Below are 17277 nucleotides of genomic sequence, written 5' to 3' on the forward strand. Positions count from 1 at the left end.
AACAGCAATCTTCCAAGTCTTTCCACAAATTCTCAGTGGGATTCAAGTCTGGGCTTTGGCTGGGCCACTCATGGACTTTCACGTTCTTGTTCTGATGCCATTCCAGTGTTGCTTTGGCTGGATGATTGGGGTCATTGTTCTGTTGGAACGTAAATCTTCGCTGCAGTCTAAGGTCTTTTACACTCTGAAGCAGGTTCTCTTCAAGGATTTGTCTGTATTTGGCTCCATTCATAGTTCTCTCTAGCCTTACAAGTCTCCCAGTCCCTGCTGCTGAAAAGGATCCCCATAGCATGAGGCTGCCACCACCATGCTTCACAGCTTGGGTTCTGCCAGACGTAGCGCTTTGCATTCAGGCCAAAAAGTTCAATTTTTGTCTCATCAGACCACAGAATATTTTGCCTCATGCTCTCAGTCTTTCATGTGCATGTTTGCAAACTCCAGGTGTGCTGTCATGTGCTTTTTCTCACAAGTAGCTTCTGTCTGGCCACACTCCCATACGGCCTAGATTTTTGACGTGCTGAAGAGACTGTTCTCCTTCCGGCAGGTTCTCTCATCTCAGCCAATGAACTCTGTAGTTCTGTCAGAGTGGTCAGTGGGTTTTTTCAGTATCTTTCATCAACCAGTCATGACTGGTGGAAAGCAGCCATTCGTCATGAAAGACACACATCTTTTTTGTGGTCGCCTTCCTCTTTTTCAGTGAACTTTGGCCCTTTAAGGTTACATCGCTCCCAGTCCCGTGTGACGAGTCCCATGACGCCATGACAGTTTCGTTTCCGGCTGCTGCTTCGCCTTATTGATGGTATATTGTTGCCATGACGGAAGCATATGCGCCAGTGCAGCATGCTGCTTTTCCTTTTCAAATATAGTTCGGAGGACTAAAAATGCGGGACTAATGGCATCCCAGGGAAGAGTAAAAAAAAACACGATATTCCCGTAAAATATGGGACACCTGGTCAGCCTGACCAGAAGCCTGAAGCCTTAGGCCTATACGGACTGTCACCTTCACAAGGCCCATAACGCCAATCAGTTCCAACCTTTCGACATTTAGTGATCCTTTTCACAGTCGCTTCAGTTGTTTTACACTGAATGGAAAAATCTTTAGGAAGAGCATGGAAAATGTGAATATGACACTTCCGAAGATGTGTTCAGGTTACCATAGCACCAAAATGGCGGACGTATGATTTTTTTTCAAGTTGCAATTCTTGGTGGCACCAGGCCAGCTGTTAAACCAATGGTTAAAGAGCGGAGATACAAACACTTGCTCCATTAAATATGGATTACATGTTCTTCTTTCCCGTGTTCTGCCCGAAGGCCTATTGAATGCTGTCAAGGCAGCTCTGCAACAAGGATTCCACTGGGTGGTTTGCTTTACCAGTGGTAATTGAGGTAGGAGGTTGTAATTTATTCAGGGTGTCGGCATTAACTCATCTACCCTTCGCAAAGGACACTGTGGGATCTTTTAACCCATGAACTAATGCTGGCAAAAGGGACGCCAGTTTAACGTTCATCCGAGGGACGGCACACAAATTTGATGAATCAGACTCCCTGCCAAACTCCAGGATGACAGTTTATAACTGGATCGGGATTAGAGTGTGTACTGCTTAGAGATACCCTGCCAGCCTGTTACAGATTCAGCAAATCAAAAGTTTCATTGCGATGATTGAACAACTTTCTGAATCCCCCCTCCCTCTGTGGTGTACTGGGGTTATTCACTTAATTCTATGACCACAGTTGTTGCTCTCCAAATGAGATATGGTACAGCATTGAAGGAATCATGAAAAACAAACCTGTGTTGCATGTTTAAATGCTAACGCCTAATTGCAGCACCATGTTGTACTGATGCAAACTTGTGCACAGCTCCTCCTTCTCTGTTGTGATTGATGTTTCTTTGGGGATGGCACATTGCTGGTCTGATTCATTATGGCACGAGATTGGATCTACCTCGACTGAAGCATTAAACAAAATGATTTTTTTTTCTCCGTTGGAAATGCCCACACAATCGTGTTGAGCAAATACAATTTTGTCCATCTTTGTCAAATACAAGCTTCTTGCTTGCGAAGGTCTTGTTGGCTGGCACACGCACACAACATCTCGAGAGTACGTAGTTGATACATTTGCCGCAAATATCCAGAGCTCGTGTGGGCTTCAACCTAATTGTCCATCCTTGGTATTTGGAAAGAAGACAATCATTGGTCCACTGGTCTCTAGGCAAAGAAAGATTGGACTGAAAAGGCTTTCAGGGCAGACTCGTAATGGCAATTGATTGCTCGAAGAAAAGCTTAAATTTGTCTCCTTTTTACTCAATCAGAGCACCTGCCATTGCAACGTGACATGATAAAGACTGCGTCGTGCGCTCATTCTTTTTGTCACCGTGAAGGACGTCAAAATCCTGCCCGTGAATCGAATCGACAGCATCTCTTAGGGAGAGCGGACCCTTCTCCAGGACGGAATACTCAGAACGGATGTGATTTGGAAAGGTCAGCCACTTCCGATGTGGCCGACACTAGTTTGAAAGAACCGATGTGATTTGGAAAGGTCAGCCACTTCCGATGTGGCCGACACTAGTTTGAATGAACATTCCGCTCTGAAGTCGTTTCATGCTGCTTCTCCAGATAGCTAGTAATGATTCAGAAGAAAATCTTTTTCATTTAAAATTTTGGCGAAGAACCAAGTTTTGGGGTTAAGGGAATATCCTTAAAATGTGGGGCTAAGAGACCATCTTAGAGGTACACACACCAGCCTCTGAGCTGTTTAGCCTGGGTTTGAATCCCAACCCAGCTATAAATATTGTCATCCTGGTGTTTCTCAGGTAGTGTCATTCATCCTTTAGAGGGGCATTGGGTGAAAGGGCCACCAACACTTGGGAGTACTGATGGACATTAAAACATCCCACGATGTCTTTCCTGAAGAGTGAGCGAGTTATCGCTGGCACCGTGAACAAATTTTGTCACTGATTTACACATCATATTCCCATAATGTGAAAGTGCCACTTTTTGAATAAATCTTTACAAAACAATTAAAAATGAGATACAAAAATATCTAATTTACATAAGTATTCAACCCCATTAACCAATACTTCATAGATGTCTGCATTAGCTTTGCACATCTGGATTTGGGGAGTTTCTCCCATTCTTCCCTGCAGATTTTCTCAAGCTCTGTCAAGTAGAATGGGAAGCGTCGGTGAACAGCAATCTTCTTCAAGTCTTTCCACGGATTCTCAATGGCATTCAAGTCTGGGCTTTGGCTGGGCCACTCAAAGACTTTCACTTTCTTGTTCTTAAGCCATTCCAGTGTTACTTTGGCTGTATTATTGGGGTCATTGTCCTGTTGGAAGGTAAATCTGCTGCAATCTGAAGTCTTTTGAACTCTGAAGCAGGTTCTCCTCAAGGATTTGAATGTATTTCGCTCCACTCATTGTTTCCTCTATCCTTACAAGTCTCCCAGTCCCTGCCACTGAATAACATCCCCATAGCATGATGCTACCACCACCATGCTTCACGGTAGGGATGATGTTGGATGAGTGATGAGCTGTGCTCGGTTTCTGCCAGACATAGCGCTTTGCATTCATGCCAAAGAGTTCAATTTTCGTCTCTTAAGACCACATAATATTTTGCCTCATGCTCTCAGTCTTTCATGTGCCTTTTTGCAAACTCCAGGCGTGCTGTCATGTGCCTTTTTCTCAGGAGTGGCTTCCGTCTGTCCACTCTCCCATGAAGCCTGGATTTGTGAAGTGCTGCAGAGAATATTGCCCTCTGGCAGGTTCCCCCATCTCAGCCAAGGAACTATATTTCTGTCAGAGTGGTCATTGGGTTATTGATCACCTCCCCGACCAATGTCCTTCTTTGCCCGGTTGCTCAGTTGCCCAGAGGGCCAGTTCTAGGAAGAGTCTGGGTAGTTCCACATTCTTTCCATTTCCTAATGATGGAGCTGACTCTGCTTGTGGGAACCTTCACCGCTCTAGAAATTGTTTTATACCCTTCCCCAGATCTATGAATCCTCACAATTATATCTCAGAGTTCTCAGAATTATATCTCGGACAATCACTTGGACTTCATGGTAGAGTTTCTGCTATGACATGCACTGTCAACTGAGCATCAACTCTGTATTCACAACATGGGGATTAAAGTGTTATGGTCATATTTACTATATTATTATTATTATTACTATTACGAAAACGATACGACTGAAACGATACACTACTGTATTAAGAAACCTGGGCTTAATTTGTCCGAAACGGCCCGAAGGTGAGACATGAAGCCTAAGGCCTATACGTACAGTATTGTTGGAAGAGCCGTAACGTCTATGCTTTCGATATTTGATGGTAATTTTAACAATCGTTTTGTTTGTGTTTCACACTGAATGACAAACCTAAAGGTAGAGCATGGCGATTGTGATATATAACAGGTTCAATGATATGTTCGGCCTGAATGAAATTGGAATCAAAATGCCAGAGTGTGGAGAGTCAGCCGCCGTACCGCCGTAATGACATCAGACTTAATCACATCATCCTGTCATGTGACCAGATCCTCAGCTCTGATTGATATACGTTTGAGGGGACATACATACAGACAGACAAATACCGTTCTAGACGGATTTGCCCTATGGGCTACGCCATAAAAATCTAAATGTAAGCTATTTTAAATTCAGGCTGTAACATAAAATGTGAAAAAATCAATGGTTGTGAATACTTTCTGAACGCACTGTATGCATCAGGAAGAAGATAATTGGTTTTGGGTCTCCTGTTCACTTTACAGTTGCAATTACATGGGGTTTGGACATATCTCGTGGGATTGTGAGCCTGAGAGGTGACCATGATGGGCCATGATTGTTTCGATTGCAGTTTATGTGAAGTTGGTGATATCATGATAGGGGAGGGAAAAGCTTAAAATATTTCGCTGTTACGAAGTGGGAATGCCTGCTTGCTTTTATGAGCGGGGAAGAGTGAGGAGGAGAGGACAGGACAGAGTTCGGGTTGGTGGGGGGAGAGCAAAGATGGGACCGAGTTGCGAGGAGGAGGTTGAGTCTTGGGGAGGGTTGAGGTCATTCTGGGTGGAACGTGGGTTGAGGAGCTGGGGAGGGGATTTAAAGGCTTGGAGTGGGGATTGATGCCTTAGGGTTGGGAGAATAAGGACTTGGGGTTGGAGAGAGGGGGGCAAATATGGGACAGAGTTTGGAGGGGAGGTTAGAGGCTTTGGTGGGGGTGGGGGTTGAGGAGTTTGGGTGGGGACAGCGTTTGAATGTTTGAGGAGGGGAGGGGGTTGACGCCTTAGCGTTAACACCCCAAATGTCGATTGATGCCTCGAATGGCAAACCTGCAAATTTTGTATTTCCTAAGGCACTGCAATAATACACTGAGGTCATGAAGATGTCTAAAATTACTATGATTTAACATTCGAGATGGATTCTGATTTGGATTTTCTTTTTCTTTTTTGGTATACAAAGTCGAGGCTCGTGTAAGAGCTAACACATAAAAAATATCAAGAGAAACACACATAAAACATATAAAAAAGGGAGCATCAGACAAGACGGGGAGAGAGACGGAAGAACATCAACAGTGGACAACAGGGTCATCGGGAGATCTGTGAAAGAGAGAGGGCAGGGGCGGGCTACATGGGACAAAACAAATGGACACCACAAGGACTTTCAGGAAAGAAAACGGAATTTGAAAATGGTGGATTTGGGGTGTATTAACGGGGGTAGAAAAGATCAAGGTTTTGGAAGGGGGAAGATAAGGGATTTTTTTTTTTTTTTTTTGGATACATAATCGAGGCTCGTGAAAGAGCTAACATTTATCACACAAACAAATCAAACAGGCAAACAAACAAAGTATATAAAAAGGGAAGCGGTAGACAAGATGGGGAGAGAAGGGGAAGCACATAAACACAACATTTGTGAGGGACATCGGGAATGTCGGGAACGGCCGGCATCGGGAACGCCTCCTCCCCCCAAGCCCTCTCCCTCCCGCGCATCTCCCTGCTCTCAAATGTTATGTTTGTGTGCTTCCCCTTCTCTCCCCATCTTGTCTTCCGCTCCCTCTTTTTGTGTGTTTTGTTTGTCTGGTTGATTTTTTTGTGAAATAAATGTTAGCTCTTTCACGAGCCTCGATTCAGTATACAAAAAAAAAAAAAAAAATGTGTGGGAGGAAGAGGGCTTGGGGGGAGGCAACGTGGGAAGGGGGGTGGGGTGGGTGGGAGAAGTATAAACACAAGGACACCAAGGACTTCCAGGAAAGAAGTTGGTATTTCAAAAAAGAGGATTTGAGGTGAAATTAGCGGGGGTAAAAAGATCAAGGTTTTGGATGAGGGAAGATAAGAGATGGTGGTGAACAGCTGTTTTAAAGACCTAGAGGGAGGAGTGGGATTGAAGGGAGTGGGGGAGTTTGTTCCAGAGGCGGGAGAAAAGAGGAAAGAAAGAGTGAAGGTTAGCAGAGAGTCTTGATTTTGGCAGTTTAACCATAAGAGAGTTGCAGGCAGATCTTGTGCGACCTTTAGGAATATTTGGGGGACAGAGCCCAGAGAGAGCTGGAGGAGCAAGGCCGGAGAGGAGTCGGTAGAAGACAGAAAGGCCACCTACCTGCCTGCGGTGAGTGAGTGAAAGACCCTTAGAATCAGCTTCATCGTGGGAGATTCCAGATCCTGAAAGCTTTGGTTTCTACAGCGAGAAGCCGAGCTAGGTGTGAGGCAAGAGCATCTTCCCAGAGGGGTGAGCAGTATTCCATTGAGCTGTAGAAGAAAGCCTTGTATGTGGTGAGGAGCTTAGAAGTGCCCAGAAAGGACTTCACATGACGGAGGATGCCCAGTCGGTGACTGGCTTTGGAGGCCAGCTTGGAAATGTGGTTTTCGCAGAAAAGATCATGGAAGGTAGCAAGATCAAGAAGCTTGAGTGACAGAACTTCTTCAAGAGGATTGCTGAGAAAGTAGATGGGAGGGTTTTCCTGGCGGTCTTTTTGGAGACACATAGAGTGTTGGATTTGTCAGGATTGAAAGACATGTTCGACTTTTTGACCAGTTTGTGATTTTATCCAGGTTTGCAGAGAGTGAAGAGGCTGCAGACTGCCATTCTGAGAGTTGAGATTATAGAGCAGCAGAGAGTGGAGTCATCAGCAAAGAGATAGAGAGGATTTTCCAGAGAGTCGGAGAGATCATTAATGAAGACCAGAAAAATCACAGGGCCCAGAACACTGACTTGAAGAACTCCAGCCTGAACAGGAAGAGGAGATGAGAGAATTCCATAGATGAGAGAATTCTTTCAGAGCCACACGTTGACTACAACCGGAGAGGATGACCGTCCGCAAGCCAGGGCGGGGTTTGATCTCCTGTTTGACATTGAGGACCTCCATGAGCCGAGTGGAGCAGAAGAGCAGCAGACATTTGTAGGGAAGTTAGTCAAAACCAAGTCAAGAAGAGATGATATACTGTTGACTGAGGTCCGGGTCGGAAAATTGACAGATTGTGTCAGTCCCAATGAGTCACAGAAGTCATTTGCTGGGGTGCCATGGCTGGTGTTATGGATTCGTCACTTCCGTTGTTGTGGTTCTCATACACTGTAAACATTTTTGGTTGCATGTACTATTATTGTTATCGTTTAAGTGAATTGGAGATAGCTGTTTTCAAAAGGTAAAAAAAAAAGTTAGTGTTTTAAAAAGAAACCGGAAACCGGATCGGGAACCGGACGAAGAAGAAGAGGAAGCAAGAGGAAGAGAAGGCGGAGCAAGTGAGGTCGGAGAAGGAGCCGAGCTGCTTGGGGGTCTGGAGCAAACGCTGGCGAACGGGGGTCACTAGCGAACTTTGGGGTTTCCTGGGAAAGGGATTCCTGCGACAGAGTTGTTATCGCTGTGACAGATAAACCTGCGTGACAGGTTTTGCGGTCGATTCCGAAGAGAATCATTGGAGTGCCGTTACGTCTCGAGAACGGACCATTGGCAATTTTGCCTCGCGACCGATTTTCGCATCGCTCCAGGTTTTTCACCTCGCTTCAACCATTTCACCACATCCAGACGTTAACCTGGTGTGTGTGTGTAACGTGGATTTTGAGTGTGAATTTGCGGTTCACCGATTGGGAGCCGTTGAACGTCCATACCTGAAGGTGTGATTTCCCAGCCGCCTCTTGAGGACACTTTTGCCTATCTTTGGCAGTGTGACTGTCAACCGAGCGGGATTCTGGTCTCGATACAACATCGTTCTGATGATCATTGGAGCGTGGATCGACTTTGGTTTGAAGTTGGGACAGAGACATTGGGAATGTTATTTTCGCTCACTTGGAGCACAGTGAGTTATATTGTACGAAACTGATGGTACCATCATAGGAATGATATATTGGTTGTACAATTGATTAATATTGTTATTGTACTGTTATTCTTGTGTGACCTTAATACAATACTTGTTTGTTGGTAACAATTGGTGTGGTTTCACCATTGATCTTTGACACACAGAATAACACATCTTTCTGCCGTGACTCCTCTCGGGGCTCGGAGGTACACCGTGACCGGGGTTCGGGGAGGAGCACGTAACACTGGTGAGAGAGGTACCCACACCCAGCCAGCTGGCCTGATGACAGTTGAAGTCGCAACATATGAGAAAGAGAGATGTAATTGCTTTTAAATTGTATTTGCCCTCATTTGAAATTTGTTCATGTTCTTTTTCACCCGGGCAATGTCGGGTACCCTAGCTAGTCTATATTTTGCTCACATCAACTCTACGACATAAACAAGAATATTTTGAACACATTATTGAAAGGAGTGCCCTGGCACTTGTAAAACACAGGCACTAATATATTGATTGGTCTTTCAATAAATGCATCACCCCCTCCACCCACTCCACTGCGCCCAAGATCGACTGTCCCTCTACCTTATCCAACTATGACGATGCAGGCTTTTGGTTTGGTTAGGTCTCAGAGCATGAGAGCAATGCCAGGTGCTTTTGATCCCTTCTGAGCTAGCAAAGAGCCACGCAAGGTGTGCGTTCAGCATGAGATCTGGCAGATATTTCAAACACCTGCCATTTAGAAACAGCAAAGCCCGCAGACATGTTGACCACACCACATCTTACTTTCCTTCTTTCTACAATTTACCGTCAGCTTAAAAAGAAATAAAACTGCAGGCACATCCGTGACATCCGTGACTTTTCATCACGTATATCTCTCTCCGTTAGATTTCAGATATCTCCCTCAGGACACCTTCAAAACACTATGACTGCAAGTTGTCCTGCTTTAAACGGAAGTCTCTCTTGTCCCATTACATACCTATGAGGAATGGAATTTGTCCCATTCTCAGTATTCTGGCTGATTTCAATCATGATGCCAATTACCATAACACAATTGGTCTGTATACACACAGTGTTGCCTTAACATGCTTTATTTATAATTCCATCTCAGGTATATTTAAGTACTGAAAACCGTATAAGGTCAGGGGGGACCTGACCCAAGCAAGGAGGCCAAAACCCTCCTCCATTCCCCCATGTGTGCCCATTATTTTATTTTAATGAGAGCTGGTCAGCCTGATTCTACAAGAAAGATCAATGTGCTTGTTTTGCACGGAGGTTCAGCAAGGTGTGGTCAAGGTATCCGTTTATCTCCTAAATAACGATTTATCGAAGACAGCTTCCTGCCCAGGTGGTGCGGATCCTCATAAATATTGCGGAAAATTGATTCCCTCCGACCTCTTCCCCTTGCACCTCCTCTGCTCTTAGTGTCCCACACATAAATTATCAGAATGTTTAAAAGAAAAAAAAGGAAAAAAACAAAGGCTGCAGGTTGATTAGCTTCTTCCACAATGACCACTCAAACCTGAAGAAAAGCCTTGTAGTTGTAGATTTAGGCCTTGGTCCTAGTCAACCATCACAGGGGTTTCCATTTGACACGGTTATAACTTCTCTCAGCAAGCTTCCTGGAAACGCATGGTGATTCGAAGTGTGCCCAGGTGAAAACTCAGCAAGGTGACGGCACATTTCCTTATTTTGATGGAATATGGGGCAACGTTATTCGCGACGACGCTGTCAGGTAACATGAGAGTGAGTGTGTCATATTCAAGGCCTTCTCTGAAATCGTTGCTACGGTTTGCCGGCCACATCCGTCAGCTCTGCAGTACACATTTGCAGCAACCAATGCTACTGTCACCGCAGATGTGAAGATGACACACAGCGATTTGAATTTCCTTTGTACTAGAGAGAAAGAGCGACACCATGTGGATTAAACACTCAATGAGGAAATCTGGATATATATATATATATATGTATGTATATATATATATATATATATATATAGGAGCAGTCAGAAGTGGAAGCTCTTTTACGGAGAATTTATATCTTAAAGGGGAGGAGGGAAGGGGAGGGGGAGGGTGAGGAGAGGGGAGGGGGGGCAGGGGAGGGGGGAAAGGGTGGGGAGAGGGGGAAGGGGAGCAGTCAGAAGTAGAAGCTCTTTTACGGAGAATTTATATCTTAAAGGGGAGAAGGGAAGGGGAGGGGGAGGGTGAGGAGAGGGGAGGGGGGCAGGGGAGGGGGAAAGGGTGGGGAGAGGGGGAAGGGAAGCAGTCAGAAGTGGAAGCTCTTTTACAGAGAATTTATAACTTAAAGGGGAGGGGAGGGGGAGAAGGGGAGGGGGAGAAGGGGAGAGGAGGAGGGGAGGGCAGGGGAGGGGAGGGGGGGAGGGGATGGGAGGGGGAGGGAGGAGAGGGGAGGGGGGGGGCAGGGGAGGGGGAAAGGAGGAGGGAAGGAAGGGGGAAGGGTGATGAGAGGGGCGAGGGAATGGGAGGGGAGAAAGTAGGAAGGAGAGGAAGGGGAGTGGCTCACGTTTTTGAGTGAAAGTGGCTCACGTTTCTGAGTTAAGTGTGATGCCGATCAGGAAGAAGAAGAAGCCATACAACCAAATTCGTACACTTCCGGAATTGTTTGATTTCTTTGTATTCAAATGTCTGGTAATTGTTTTGTATTTATTAATGCGAATGTGTACTTGTATATAACTGTCATTCATTTTGAAAGGCCTCGGCACTATCGAGCGATTTTTTCTTTTTAAATTAAACTCCAAAAAAACGAACTTTTTTTTCTATATAATACATATCTTTTTGCCTAAAACACTCCCAGGCACTCACTGATGAACCTCTGAAAGTTTGAGGAAGATCCATTCAGCCATCTCTGAATAAAACGCGGACACACACACAGACAACTCGCGTTTATATATATACTAGCTGAGGTACCCGGCTTCGCCCGGGTTGAATAAGAATAATACAAATATATGATGAAAAGAACATGTATATTTTAGAGCAATATCACAGTACATTTCCTACATGGCGTTTTGTCAATTTTCAATTTCTCAAAACCTCTCATTTCTGGTTTTCTTACTTGATGCCAAGACATAAAGATTGCTTGGTTTTCCAACCCTCGAGCAGCCCACGTACAGCTGGCCATGGGAAGTACCCGGCATTGCCGGGCGGGGGAAGGGAGGGGAGGGGGAAGGGGAGGGGAGGGGAACGGGGGGGGAGGGGAGGAGAGGGTGGGGAGGGGAGAAGAGGAGGGGAGGGGAGAAGAGGGGGGGAGGGGAGAAGAGGAGGGAGGGGGAGGGGAGAAGAGGAGGGAGGGGGAGGGGAGAAGAGGAGGGAGGGGGAGGAGGAGAGGGGAGGGGGGAGGAGGTGGGGGGGGAGGGGGGAGGGGTGGGGGAGGGGGAGGGGGAGGGGGAGGGGAGGGGAGGGGAGGGGGAGGGCTGCCACTCAGCCCTAAGCCGATTAGCTGACTTGGTACGGCCATTGCAGACTAACCGGTGCAGCTGGCGATCATCTCTCCTTGTGGTTTTGCGTGGACGTCCTGGCCTTGGTATTGGAGTAGGGACACCCCTCTGAGCATTTCGTTTCAGGATCTTTGACACCTGACCTTGAGTGATGCCATACTGCCGAGCAATAGCACGCTGTTGCATGCCAGAATTTCGTAAAGCCACCACTCCATGACAAACAGCATTGTCAAGTTGACGGACCATCACCAGAGGAAGCGGCAATAACTTTTGTAGATGTGCAGCAGTTGTTTTTCCACTAATACAGAACGCAACAACCCTTATATACCCGATTGTGAAGCCAATCGTCAAATGTACCTGTCCTTACATTTTGTCACGCCACCTGTGATATAATCCTGTTATTGACTTCTTGCTGCGAAAGACAATCAGTGACATGGTTCTTTTAACAAATAAATCACCAAAGTGTAAAAGAAACTCACCAGATTGATATACTGAGTTAACAAAGTAAACCCAAGTCAAGAAAGAAAAAAAAATTCCATATTAAATGCCAAGTCTGTATATATATATATATATATATATATATATATATATATATATATATATATATATATATATATATATATATATATATATATATATATATATATATATATATATATATATATATAAAAATCTGGATTTAAATTTCATTCAAAAATTGATCCAGACGTCTATTCTCTTTCAAACATTCAAACCGACAAAGGTAGTTATTTATCACAGCATCTGTAGACGTTTCACCCTCTTACTCAATTCCGTTTCGCTGTTATTTGGTGGAGCAAAAAGTCAACTGAGCTTTATAGATATTTAGATACATACAGTCGTGGACAAAAATATTGGCACTTTTGCACTTTTTTCAAATAATGCACCATTTCTTCCAGAAAATTGTTGAAATTAAAAAATCTTTTGGTATCCACATATGTATTTCTTTGGTTTGCAGTGGAACAAAAAAAATACGAAATCTTAGCTTATTCTACACAGAAATCCTAAAATGGCCCCGACAATATTATTCGCTCCTTTTAGAAGTTGTAAGAAGATTAGATTTTAGATTTTAAGCAGGTGATTCTCCTTTACTTATGAATTGCACTCACCTGTGGTGAGTTGCAGGTGCCTGCAATATAAAAATCACTCATTCAACCAGTTTGAATGGAGAAAATGAGTCAGTCTGCTGTTTTGTGTCACTGTTTGTACCACAATGAGCATGGAGAAAAGAAAGAAAACCAGAGAATTGTCTGAGGAGGTCAGACACAAGATTGTAGCCAAGCAGGGACAATCTCAAGGCGACAAGTCGATCTCCAGAGACCTTGATGTTCCTCTGTCCACCGTATGCAATGTTATCAGGAGGTTTAAGTCCCATGGCACTGTTGCCAGCCTCCCCGGACGTGGCCGCAAGAGAAAACTTGATCGAAGATTGCAGCAAAGGATTGTTCGAATGGTGGAGAAAGCACCTCAATTAACTGCCAAACAGATACAAGATGATCTTCAGACACAATGTATGACAGTTTCAACTTGCACCATCCGTCGCCAACTCAATAAATGGGGGTTCTATGGGATAAGACCCAGGAATACCCCACTGCTGAGAGAGAGACATAAGAAAGCCCAACTGCTGGAGTTTGCCATAACACACATGAAGAAGCCAAAATCCTTCTGTGAGAAACCATGGACAGATGAGACCAAATTAGAGCGTTTTGGAAAAGCACATCATCTCTATGTTTATAGAAAACCTGTGCTGCATTTGGCACTGGGTGTGCCTTGAATGTGTGCATGGCATCATGAAATCAGGAGATTACCAAGGCAATTTGGAGTGCCATTGTTACGGATTCGTCACTTCCGTCTTTGTAGTTTTCATCCACTGTAAGCATTTTTGGTTCCATGTACTATTATTGTTATCGTTTAAGTGAAATGGAGATATCTGTTTTCAAAAGGTAAAAAATTAGTGTTTTAAAAGAAACCGGATCGGGAGAAACCGGAAGAAGAGGAGGAGGAAGCGAAAAGCGGAGCAAGTGAGGTCGGGAAGAAAAGCGGAGCTGCTTTGAGGTTTCGAGCAGACGCTGGCAAACGTGGGTCACGAGCGAAGATTGGTTTTCCCGGAAAAGGGATTCCTGTGACAGAGTCGTGATCGCTGTGACAGATAAACCTGCGTGACGGGTTTTGCAGTTGATTCTGAAGAGAATCGTTGTTGGAGAGCAGGTACGCCTCCATTACGGGCCCACCCGCCATTTTGCCTCGCTCCAGCCATTTCGCATCGCTCCAGCCTTTTCACCTCGCTCCAGCCATTTCAGACCAGCCGTTAGCCTGGTTTGCATGTGTAATGTGGATTTTGAGTGGGAATTTGTGGTTCTCCGTTTGGGAGCCGTTGAACGTTCATACCCGAAGGTGTGATTTCCCAGTCGCCTTTTGGGTGCACCTTTGCGGCTCTTCGGCAGCGTTGACTGTCAGCCGACCTGGATTCTGGTCTCGATACGACCTGTTGCTTGTGATCACAGGAGCGTGGATCGACTTTGGCCTGGTGCCGGGACAGAGACTTTGGGGAATGTTATTTTCGCTCACGTGGAGCACAGTGAGTTATCGAGTAAGAAACTGATGGTACCATCATAGGAATTATATGGTATTTTGGTTGTGCAATTGAAAGTATATTGTACTTGTGCTGTTATTCTTGTGTGACATTAATACAATACTTGTTTTTTTGGTAACAATCGGTTGGTGTGGTGTCACCATTGGTCATCGACACACATAATAACACATCTTTCTGCGGTGACTCCTTTCGGGGCTTGGAGGTACACCGTGACCGGGGTTTGGGGAGGAGCACGTAACAGCCATGTTCAACGCAGTGTCAGAAAGCTGGGTCTGTGTCGAATGCCATGGGTCTTGCAGCAGGACATTGAACCCAAACACACTTCAAAAAGCCCCCAGGAAAGGTTCAAGACAAAACGCTGGACTCTTCTGAAGTTGCCAGCAATGAGTACCAGATCTAAATCCCATTGAACACCTGTGGGGAGATCTGAAAACAGCAGTTGGCAGAAGGCACCCTTCAAATCTGGGAGAACTGAAGTTTACATCAGAAGAGTGGGCCAAACTGCCAGTGGATAGGTGTAGGAAGCTCATTCATGGCTATAGGAAATGCGAGACTGCAGTTATTTTGGCCAAAGGCTGTGCTACCAAATATTAATTCTTGGGTGTCAATAATTTTTTCAATGCCATTTCTTTATATTTTCTGTTTTTTTTTTGTTTGTTTTTTTGTTTTGTAGACAGAATCGAGGTTCGTGAAAGAGCTAACATTTATTTCACAAACAAATCAAACAGACAAACAAAATATATAAAAAGAGGGAGCAGTAGACAGGATGGGGAGAGAAGGGGAAGCACACAAACACAACATTTGAGAGCAGGGAGATGTGTGGTAGGGAGAGGGCTTGGGGGGAGGAGGCGTGGGAAGGTGGGGGGGGGGGGGGGGGGAGAAGTATAAAACACAAGGACACCAAGGACTTCCAGGACAGAAGTTGGTATTTCAAAAAAGTGGATTTGGGGTGAAAGTAGTGGGGGTAGAAAAGATCAAGGTTTGGGATGGGGGAAGATAAGAGATGGTGGTGAACAGCTGTTTTAAAGACCTGGAGGGTGGAGTGGGATTGAAGAGAGTGAGGGAGTTTGTTCCAGAGGCGGGAGAAAAGAGGAATGAAGGAGTGAAGGTGAGCAGAGAGTCTTGATTTTGGCAGTTTAACCATAAGAGGGTTGCAGGCAGATCTTGTGCAACCTGTAGGAATATTTGGGGGACATAGCCCAGAGAGAGCTGGGGGGGCAAGGCCGGAGAGGAGTCGGCAGAAGACGGAAAGACCACCAACCTGCCTGCGGTGAGTGAGTGAAAGGCCCTTGGAGTTAGCTTCATCGCGGGAGATTCCAATGATTCTGAATGCTTTGGTTTCAACAGCGTGAAGACGAGCTAGGTGTGAGGCAGGAGCACCAACCCAGAGGGGAGAGCAGTATTCCCTTTAAAGGATATATTGAGTTCTGAATCAAAAACAAAGGTTCTGTAATATTAACAGTGAAATAAAGAATTGTTGAGACCAAATACTTTTGTCAATTTCAACTTATTTTTAGAGAAAGTTGTGAGTTATTTGAAATAAGTGCAAGGGTGCTAATATTTTTGGCCACGACTGTGTATACAAAAATAGAGGGCCAGTCAATAAGTAACTTTAAAATATGGCAATATAAATTCGAGAATATAATGTGTGTCGTTGTAGACGACATACATTCAGACATTCAGAAAGTATTCAGACCCCTTCACTTTTTTCACATTTTGTTATGTTGCAGCTTTATGCTGAAATCGTTTAAATTCATTTTTTCCCTCATCAATCTACACTCAATACCCCATAATGACAAAGAGAAAACAGGATTTTAGAAAGTTTTGCAGATTTATTTAAAATAAAAAACTGAAATATCACATTGACATAAATATTCATACCCTTTGCTATGACACTTGAAATTTAGTTCAGGTGCCTCCCATTTCTCTTGATCTTCTTTGAGATGTTTCTACACCTTGATTGGAGTCCACCTGTGGTAAATTCAATTGATTGGACATGATTTGGAAAGGCACACACCTGTCTATATAAGGTCTCACAGCTGACAATGCATATCAGAGCAAAAACCAAGCCATGAGGTCGAAAGAACTGCCTGCAGAGCTCAGAGACAGGATTGTGTCGAGGCGCAGATCTGGGGAAGCCTACAAAAACATTCTGCTGCATTGAAGGTTCCCAAGAGCACAGTGGCCTCCATAATTCTTAAATGGAAGAAGTTTGGAACAACCAGGATTCTTCCTCGCTCATGATTTGAGGCCGCCCGGCCAAACTGAGCAATCGGGGGAGAAAGGCCTTGGTAAGAGAGGTGACCACGAACCCGATGGTCACTCTGGCTGAGCTCCAGAGATCCTGTGTGGAGATGGGAGAAACTTCCAGAAGGACAACCATCACTGCAACACTCCACCGATCTGGGCTTTATGGCAGAGTGGCCAGACGGAAGCCTCTCCTCAGTGAAAGACACGTTTTTTTAAAATAATAATTTTCCCTCTTCCCTCTACCCCATCCCCCCCCCCGCCCCCACTATCCCCCCTCTCCCACCATCCTCTCCCTTTATATTTAAACATTAATTCATTGACCATTGACCACTCCAGGCAATGCAGTATGCCAAAACAAAGATGAAAGGATCACTAAATTTCAGTTCAAAACGTATTAAACTCGGGGGCCCGTTGGTCCATTGGACCAAATTTTAATTGGGGACTTTTGGATCTTCGGGAACTTTTGGGTCTTTGGTGACTTTTGGGTGTTCGGGGACTTTTGAGTCATCAGGATCATCTGGGTATTTTTGGTCCTCGGGGATTTTTGGATCATCCTGGTTTTTTGGGTGTGTTTGGTTCATCGGGACTTTTTGGTTATCTGGGTCTTTTGGGGGCTTTTGGATCTTCGGGAACTTTTGGCTCTTCGGGGACTTTTGGGGCATCAGGGTGTTTTGGGTCATCAATGACTTTTGTTTCCTTTT

This window comes from Myxine glutinosa, chromosome 13 (genome assembly GCF_964187855.1).
Source record: "Myxine glutinosa chromosome 13, kmMyxGlut1.1, whole genome shotgun sequence".
NCBI lineage: Eukaryota > Metazoa > Chordata > Myxini > Myxiniformes > Myxinidae > Myxine > Myxine glutinosa.